Here is a 10,353-nt window from a genome sequence, read left to right on the forward strand (position 1 = left end):
GGCGAGTCGGTCTGCTTGATGGACACGCCTCGGACAATAACGTACAGTTATCTGTATAATGTATCGAGGACTTGAGAGTATGTCTCTCTACGGGTATTAAGTACAGGGTCTTACACCCGTAAATATATGAGCATAACCGTTACTAAACCTATAACAAACATGTCAGATAAACCCGCCTTTCTACACCAGATGTTGATGTATAATATGGACAATCTGTGCTTACTTGTAGCTTAAGCACGTACAAAGTTCAAGTCAAATATACACAAGAAACTTTAACGCTCTGACATAATCGATTGAGTAGCAAATATTCTGAACGATAATGACACTCACTGTGAGTTTGTGTCTACCACGGAAATATTGTTTCACAGATAAGACCGTCTGGCAGACTCAAGAGTGTAAAAAATCGTAGGTTTCTCAGAAGGATCACGAACCTGGGAGGTTTCTAACCAGGAGTCAAAATCCGTGGAATCCAGCGTTTGAAACATTGTCTTGGCTGATTCATTCAGAGTGTTGTCAGCTATGTCAGGTGTAATGCCTACTGTATAGTCCGTATGACGTGGAGTAAGTCGCAGATTACCCTTACTTATATCACAAATTATGTAAACATTTTTTTCTGAGTTGCAGTTGAAGGTCTTCCTTGTCTATGATCATCTTCAAGGTTTATCTTTAGTTTCCCTCCTCTTAGCGGTGGCATTGGGAACGTCATCATTTCCTCACGCTGGCACCGTGTCCGCTTGGAGGACTGACGCTTCAGCCCTTTCAGTTGGATGGCGTTTGTTTGTTTGTTTGTTTGGTTGGTTGTTGTTTAACGCCGCACTCAGCAATATTCCAGCTATATGGCGGCGGTCTGTAAATAATCGAGTCTGGACCAGCCAATCTAGCGATCAACAGCATGAGCATCGACCTACGCAGTTAGGATACGATAACATGTGTCAACCAGGTCAGCGAACCTGACCACCCGACCCCGTTAGTCGCCTCTTACGACAAGCATGGGTTACTGAAGATGACAGTTCTGTTGTCAGTTATGTCAGTATTTTGCTTCTTCGGAGAATGAATGCCTAGTGTAGTTACCTTGAAGTTTGCAGAAACATACTGTGCAGCTGTGTATTTGGATCAGATAAAGCATGTTAGCATGAGAAGTATTGTACTAGTATTTAAAACATACACGTTGTTGCGGAGTACTCTTAATCCTTGACAGGGAGGCTCAAAACTTTTTATAGTACGTTTAGTATGGGAGTTACGATCATCCTAGCCCTAAGATCATTTTGTGGAGCATGGTCCTAATTCAGTTAACGTAATATCACTTTACATTAGACACATTTTACCTAGCTCAATACAGAGATAACACCCCTGTACAACTGACAGGTATTATCTTATTGTACAAAGACATATTACCTACTGAAAGGTACTAGTGGTTGTATAAACAGATAATACCCAGATACAACTGACAGGTACTATACTAGCCACATAAAGAAACTGCATTGTCAAAATATTATCCCAGTTGATAAGTACGATAACAATGTCAAAGGTACATATAAACTTTAATGGAGGGATCATGAGACCATAACAAGTCGGGAGAATTTCAATTGAAAAGTCAATCACAATGACGTCACGAGTCCACAAGCGGGACAGGGGTCAAACGACCATGTCACAAGCTCAATAACGGGTATGTCCACCATCGGCATTGAGAACAGCAGTGCATCGACGACGCATAGAGCCTATCGAAGGCTTGTGGGATGTCACGCCAGATTCTCTAAAGTTCGGTTGCAAGGTCAAGGACGTTATCTGGCGGATTAGGAAGACGGCGTAGACGTCGATCCATCTCGTCCCAAACATGCTCTATCGGGGAGAGATCCGGTGAATTTGCAGGCCAAGGCAGTAAGTCAACGTTGTGGTGTTGCAAGAAATCCATAGCAACCCTTGCCGTATGAGGGCGGGCATTGTCCTGTTGGAATGTTAACCCAGGGCCATGACGTTGCAGAAAAGGAATTGCCACAGGTCGAAGAATCTGATCCCTGTAGCCCACACCAGTTAAGTTGCCCTGAACAATCACCAAAGGAGTTCTTTGGCGTGCTGTTATTCCACCCCAAATCATCACGGAACTACCACCAAAGCGATTCCTCTCCAAGACACAGGCCTGTGCATAACGTTCTCCTACGCGTCTATAGGCACGTTGACGTCCATCACTATGGGAAATGTTAAACCTGGACTCATCTGTAAAAACAACATTTCTCCACCAAAACAAGGGTCTGCGGACATGATTTCGGCACCACATTCGGCGAGCTTGTCGATGACGTTGTGTCAGGATAGGCCGTATGGCGGGACGTCGTGGTCTGATCCCGTGATGACGTAAACGTTGTCGAACTGTGTTGGGGTGGATACGGCGAAGTCCTGGGATGGTTCGGGCAGTCATCACTGCAGTCTGAACTCTGTGGCGAAGATGGGTCACCCTTATCCATCTGTCCTGTCTTGGCGTTGTTACACGTGGACGTCCAGAACGTGGCCGATCGATGACGTCATTTGTGTTCTGGTAGCGTCTCACCAGTGCAGAAATGGTGTCCTGGTGACAGTGGAAATGTGCAGCCACTTGTCGTTGAGACATTCCCCCACGGACCATCCCAATGTCCTCATGACGTTGTGCAGACGTGAGCCTTGGCATGCTATGCGTTTCAATAGCCGTTTAATTTTTTTGAACGATCGCAAGGGCAGGGGTTGAGCTTTCCAAAGTGACAGTATTGTGTGGCATTCATTTGCTCTGTTTCTCTTTCCCGGAATGCACGTGCAACAACGTATTGCACGTCTCAAGGACGAACCCACTGACGTCACGGAACGTGGCACGTGCATGCATGTTGGATACATGTCATACATGTCACTAATCTCTGAGTTTAAATCCTTATGTGTCTACACAGGTTCGATAAATTTAGATTTTAAATTTTTGTATGCACAGTTTCTTTATGTGCCTAGTTTATATGGTGGCATATGGCACATTCGTACAACTGCCAACCGCTACCGGGATCAAAAAACAATAAACAGGTTCAATAAAGAGATAAAAAATGTTGATCAGGTGCCTTACAGGTTGCAAGATGTACAATTTGGCAATACGATTACCTCCACGTAGTACTGGCCCTCAGACTTACACTGCCGTGTACAACACAGTTATACATCTCTGTATAAACAGACGGATAAAATATTTAAACAATGTTGATGGTTAATAAATTAATTGAACGTTCTCAAATCCAAAATAATATCGTCTCCACTAAATGTGTTTCATATTTACGCCACTCCGAGTAACTGTTATCATGTCGTATCGGTTTCATGTGGGAGTGGGGCGGTGTGGTAGCCTAGTGGTTGAAATGTTCGCTCGTCACGCCGAGGACCCGGGTCCGATTCCCCACATGGGTACAATGTGTCAAGCCCATTTCTGGTGTCCCCCGCCGTGATGTTGCTGGAATATTGCTAAAAGCGGCGTAAAACAGAACTCACTTGCTCATTTACTCATGTGGGAGTACATCCCCGAGTACTGGTAGACGTTTGCCATTTTCATAAACCCTGCGAGCACTGACATAGTGCTGAAAGACCAAGTCTCATAATCGTGTTCTATCGCAGATTCGAACCACCGCCCAGTTAAACCTCAATTACTGAGCCACCTTCCCATCTCCTTGACTGCTACCAACATAAACACAAGCTGCCTTCGAGATCTTAGGTATCGTATCATATTATAAGAAGTCATCGGAAAACCGTATAAACAAACAAAGTTTCATAAATTGCACTTAAAACCACCTTGATATCGTTCGCACAAATTATTCCACATTCACTCAATCAGCACGCTCGCGTTATAAGGTTACTTGACAGTACGTTTAATATCGACCCCACACTGAAGCCGAAAAGGCCTTTATCCGACCCTTAAAATTCCCTTGCTCTCAATGTGTGAAGCGTTTTGTATATCCACATGCGCGCTCCGGAGTATAAAAGCTGGTGTTAATCCCTCTACAAGCAGAGTCTGAATGGAAAACTGGCGGGGATTTCAATACACATGAGAACAGAGCTTCTCGGTTCTTCTACCAATGTGTTTCCGTGATTTTACATAAAGATTTCAATGATATATTCGGAGGCACTTGACATTTTAGAATTTGATTACATGTTTGGAAACGTTTGGAATAATTGCTCTTAATGTGTAAGTAAATTAGTTCAAGACAGATGAAAGTAACTATGAACGGGAGCCGCTGTGTCAAGAAGCTACGCGTATTCCAGTATGTGATTATCTCCCTTAGGAAGATAGTTTGATGTGAATATTCAAAAGCCCTTGCAAATAATTAATTAATGAGTTCTAGGGTAACTAATGCTTGATTTCGATATACAAAGATTAGAAATTAAGTATGAACATGGCGTGAAAATAATTAAAATTAAATAGTTTGAATATCAAATATGTACAAACTTAAGGCATATAATTGTTTCGCACTCCAAATGTGTATTTAACATCTAGGTTTTGTTCATCTTACTCAATTTTTGTATAAAACGCACTGTGATATTCTTTTGGAAACTAAGTTTCAAGGTATCTCTTCTGTTATTGTGATTCTTGTTTTTGGTATTCTCAGACAATACATGAAGAAAGAAGAAACTGGTTCATTCTAACACTTTGTCATCTCTCTGGTAATAGATTCTTGTGCCGAAGACCCGTGGAGATCCTGGTTAGAATTGGTCTTCAGTAACCCATACTTTTCGTAAGAGGCGACTAACTTGATCGGGTGGTCTGGCTTCCTGACTTGGTTGACACATGTCATCGTGTCCTAATTGCGTTGATTGATGCTCATAATGTTGATCACTCGATTGTCTGGTCCAGATTCGATTATTTATAGACCGCCGCCATATAGCTGAAATATTGCAGAGTGCGGCGTTAAACATCAAACCAACCAACCAATATTGTGCCGAATGTTTGTTTTCGAATCTCAGCGAACAGGTACCCGTTTGGCTAAATCATTTGACACATACCCCATCCGGCTATTCATTAAGTTAATAAGTTTGTTTCCCCGTGCGAAACGTCCCCTTCCACATAGCACCCCACAATGGCAACACCACCCCACCCCGCTAAATACCACCCATCAACACCCCAACCCTCAACACATATTAAACCTTACCCTGCCACCAGTTTAATGGTATTTCTATCATGTAAGCTCTTCCTAATGACAATTCTCAATATCCCCCTTCACGACCCATAAGAGTTGTTATCGCTAGTAACCACAGAGTCTCTTATTTCATTAGGAAATACCATAAAGTCATCTATTTATCCTAATTACCCTCTGATGCGTAAATAGACTCATTCAGATTTCTCTGCCCCATCGCCCCTCAAGAACATTAATAGACATCCTTCACTCGGAAGACTTACAACGATTGAGAACTACTGTAAACGTATATCACACTTTGACAGGTGATATGACTATATTGTACGGGGTCTATATATTGGGTAGAAAGAAATCGAAATCCACTATCGTGGCGATTTCCCCTCCTTTTTGAAGCCGAACAACGCTTTACAAAGATCGTAGAGTGCCTGAAGGTTGATTAAGAACCATAGATTTTGTGGTCGATAGAAAACCGATCAAGACGTCAACACTATTATGTGTCTGTCACACAACAGAAGCCTGGATTATTTCTTTAGTTCATCCATAGAACTTCCCTCGAAGTGATCAGTCATCTACACAACACTTAAGCCAGGTATCTATAACTTTACAAATTATATTACTAGTTTGGGATTAGCTTGTCGTGTCCGCATTGTTTAGGGTAGAAGAGTGACGGTACAGTTTGATGGGCAACCATGCGGCGTGTACTATGGTAACATGGCGTCTAACAACATGTGGAAGAACAAGTTATTTTATGGTATTTTTGCTAACTACAACTGACATATTTCAGAGTCTAAAATAAATATAAAATATTTGGACAATGTTTATATTACTTAAAATTCTCTCTGTTGTGAGTTGTAACAGTAAATGAACCTGAGTTATCGGTTTGACTGCCATGTGAAAATAGTCCATGCATGGGCATTATCGTACATTATCGTGAGTGAGTGAGTGTGATCTGTGAAGAAGATCTGAAGCCTCAGACGACGAGCCCATTTCATATAAAACCACGAGAATGTGTGGGGTGCTGAGAAACCAGTTAACATGATGGCGAATCTGGGATTCGAAGCTACAGTCAAAGCTTCTGGCACCCCTAAAGCACTCAACTTTGCAATTACGAACTTTACACCTGTATATAGTCAATTTGTTTTTAAGCCATTTTACCAATATTTCATAGCAATGTAACTGCGTCTCCCATATATGCAAGGAGGGGCTATGCAGGCGAAATCTGGTTCAAACTTGAAACGCAGGCATGTTATTTCCATTAATTGTCTTTTCTGCTAACTCTCAACCCTACTATTGATGTGTTGACAGCCCAACCGACCGTCACATATGCCATAATATACTATTCACACTTTGCTAAGGATCAAATCATGGATTCAACAGAAAACTATGATGTCGGGGTCAAACTTTGGTTTAAATATCTACCTCATTTTCAGCATGGTTCCTTGGTTTCAGTATGTCATTGCATCTTGTGGATCCCATACCTGCTATTGACAGGTGTTGTGTACTTGTCAATGACTCGTTCCAAGATTTCCAAATGGTTGATTGGTGCCATGAAAACCATTGTATGGTTACTCATGTTTACACAGTATCAAGCGCATAAGGTTAGAATAAAGTGGCTGTCTGCCTAAAGAAGGGTTACCATATTATTATTTATCCAGGTTTAAATGGATACAATTTCATATTATTCATATATAAATCTACGTTTAAGTAAAGTTGTGAGTATTTGTGATCCTTATCAAAGTGTGAGTAGTATGTCTTGCAAGGCTGACAACGTTTGAAATTCCCGAATGAAAATAACTATCCTCTGTCGTATCCCATCTCTGTCTCTTTTGGGCCTAATTGAGCATCGATACAAAGTTAGTTAAAGTTAACTTACAGTATGTTGCTATGAAGTGACGACAACGGGTTCGCGTGAGTACCAGATCTCTTATGTCAATCGTGTCAGATCAACTTCTGTTGTTATTGTTGTATAATGGACGTGGTGAGTTCATTGCGGTAAATGGCTGTCTGTTTTGTTTGATAAAAAACACATCTTCTTTAAATCATAAAACGATCAAGCAACTTCAAGAATGAAACCTTTTCATGTTCCTGTCCATCTGCTAAGGAATGATAATTCGACCAGGTTGGTGAACGCTATGAAAAGATTGACAAGTAAACGTTTCATAAGCAGTTTCCTTACATGTGTCGAGGGTCTAACCTTAACATGCGTGTCCCTGTTGAACATTTATCACCAGTTTTCAACACACCCTACGAGAAGAGCCACTCAAACTAGCAGTGAAGTTTAATTTAAACTAACAACGCTTAAGATGCCCTTCAGAGTAGCCACACACAGGGGGAATGCATGTTTAGACGCCCCCATACCCTCTTCATGGTTTCTGTAGGGAGGGTGCAGTCATATCTACACATAGGTCATTTCTCTTATGGAGGACATTATTACTCACGTGGTGTGGACTTGGTGAGCGTCCTCGCTACCTGGGTGAGACACTTGTGTGTCTCATCCGTCTCTCGGAGATGTGTCCCCCAAGGGGTGAAGGGGGTCTGCAGGAACGCTGTCAGATCCTTCTAATCCCCACGTTCTTATGATGATCGTGGAAACTATCTAGAGCTGGGTTCAACTCAAAATACGGGAGGAAAATCGTGTTTAAACTGCGTTTGTTGTTAATTTGTTTATGTCGTTGTACTTTGAGTGTTCATACTGTTTATGTTTATTTTGACAACCGATAATAGTGAGTCCATAGTAATACCATAATGTTATCAAGTTGTTACATTTTAGCAGTTGTAGTTGTTGTTTCGTCGCCCTTACATCTTGATGATTTCATTCACGTGTTCGCTCATTTAATCACTCACTTAAACAACTACCATCCCCATCCATCCATCCATCGATAGATAACTGTTCCTTCATCCATTTATCGATATTTATTCATTCATCGATATATATCTATTCATTCACCGATATCTATACATTCATTCATACATCGCTATCTATTCATTTATTCATATATATCTATTCATTCATTCATCGATATCCTATATTCATTCATTCATCGATATCTATCTATTCATTCATCGATATCTATTCATCCATTTATCGATATGTATTCATTCATCGATATATATTCTTTCATCCATTAATCGATATTTTTTCATTCATCGATACATATCTGTTCATTCATTCACCGATATCTATCATTTATTCATAGATATACTAGCGAACAAAAGAAAGTATAACACCTAATAATGTGTGACATTATTAGGTGTTATACTTTCTTTGCTCGCTAATATAGATAGATATTCATTCATTCATATATATATATATATATATCTATTCCTTCATTCACAGATATCTATTCATTTATTCATATATATAAAATATTCATTCTTTCGTTCATTGATCAATATCTGTTTATTCATTCATTCATTCATCGACATCTATTCTTTCATCCATTTATCGATATTTATTCATTCATCGATACATATCTATTGATTCATTCACCGATATCTATTAATCCATTCAAATATATCTAATATTCGTTCATTCATCGATATCCGTTTATTCATTCATATTATTTGATATCTTTATCTAGCGATTCATCCTTATTCCATCCGCAATATCACAATATCACACAACACACACACACACACACACACACACACACACACACACACACACATCAACTTTCCATATCCCGTGTTACAAATAACATATCAACCGTTCATATATTTACTATCGACATAAATTGTCAGTATCACATTCATTTCAGTATCACGACATGTATACACATCGAGCCAGTGGTATAATGATGTTAATTACATGTCTATAGCCAGGCCGTCAGTCACTGCCGTCACATCATAGGAAGGCCATGTTTGATTAGTTCCAGCGTTTGTACATGTAATCCAGACATATAGTATATGGACCTCATTACCTTTACAGGCGAGGTCTCCGCGTTTTGGCATTGGTTATTAACTGTCATCACCGGAATATATGAGCTTAATCATGTTCTAATAAAATGTCCTCTTTCTGTGTGATGTGAGGTTTAATGGTTTTTAATGATAGAAAGACCGCCTCCGTGGTGTAGTGGTTAGAGCGTCCGCCCGGAGAGCGGAAGGTCGCAGGTTCGATCTTCGACCGCGTCATACCCAAAAGACGTTCAAATTTGGTACTTGTTGGTCCGTGTCTGGCGTTCGGCATTAATGGGTACGACAAAGACTGGTCGGCTCGGAGTCAGTATAATGTGTCTGAGTGGGGTATTCATGCTTCACTGCGGCAGCGTCTCTCAGTGGGCTAGCACTATAAAACCAACTTAAGTCTGAGCTAGTACCAGCAGCTGCACATACACATACATACCCTTGCACGTCGTCATATGAGCGAAATATTCTCAAGTACGACGTTAAACCCAATTTCACCTCACCTCACCTCATGATAGAAAAATGTACACAGAGGCAGGAAATAACACACTAATACAAGACATTCCAAATATGGATAGAGTCATTAATTGATAAAAACTATCAGGACGAGGTAGAAAGAAATAGACTTCAAACGATGTGGAGAATCGAACTCGTCTCGACGAGCGAACACTTTAACAACTTGACCACCCCATAGACCTTACTGATTATGATAACTGTTGATGTAAAAACAGCTATATGTTTCATGGATGAATTAAACGGGATAAACCAGTGGTAACATGGTAAATACAGACATTCTACTTAAATTGAATGATATCGATCATTCATTGAGATCATATTTTATATCAATCATAGAGATTTTTTTAATATGCAGTTCTGTTAACATGATATACGTCTAACTGTATATGTGTATTTACATTCGAACATTATTAAACTCTAAAGGGAAAAAATAGAAATTATCAACCGGCAAAAAGATTAGAAAACGTGTCCTGAAAGGTTAAGTCCTCTTGAACGAAATCACGGAATGATATTTCAAAATTTCATTATTTGGCCATCGGACGCTAGAAACCCATAACATGCCCAAACAGTGTCACCTGTTTACAGTAGCAACCGTCCAACCGCTTCCTACATGTCCCATTCCAACATTTGTCAATAACCCCTCTTCGATATATTCCTGCGCCACAAAAGTGTACCTCCTCATCGAAGGGTATCTACTGTCTTCACACCAAAGCAATTTGAAAACAGCCGAAAGACATATTCTGTTCTTATGTAGGAAATGTATTGACTATGTGTAAAAAAGTAAACGGTAACGGTATTTTTAAAACTGGGACTA

This window comes from Haliotis rubra, unplaced genomic scaffold (genome assembly GCF_003918875.1).
Source record: "Haliotis rubra isolate DU_JTF1 unplaced genomic scaffold, ASM391887v1 Scf829, whole genome shotgun sequence".
NCBI classification, from domain to species: Eukaryota; Metazoa; Mollusca; class Gastropoda; order Lepetellida; family Haliotidae; genus Haliotis; species Haliotis rubra.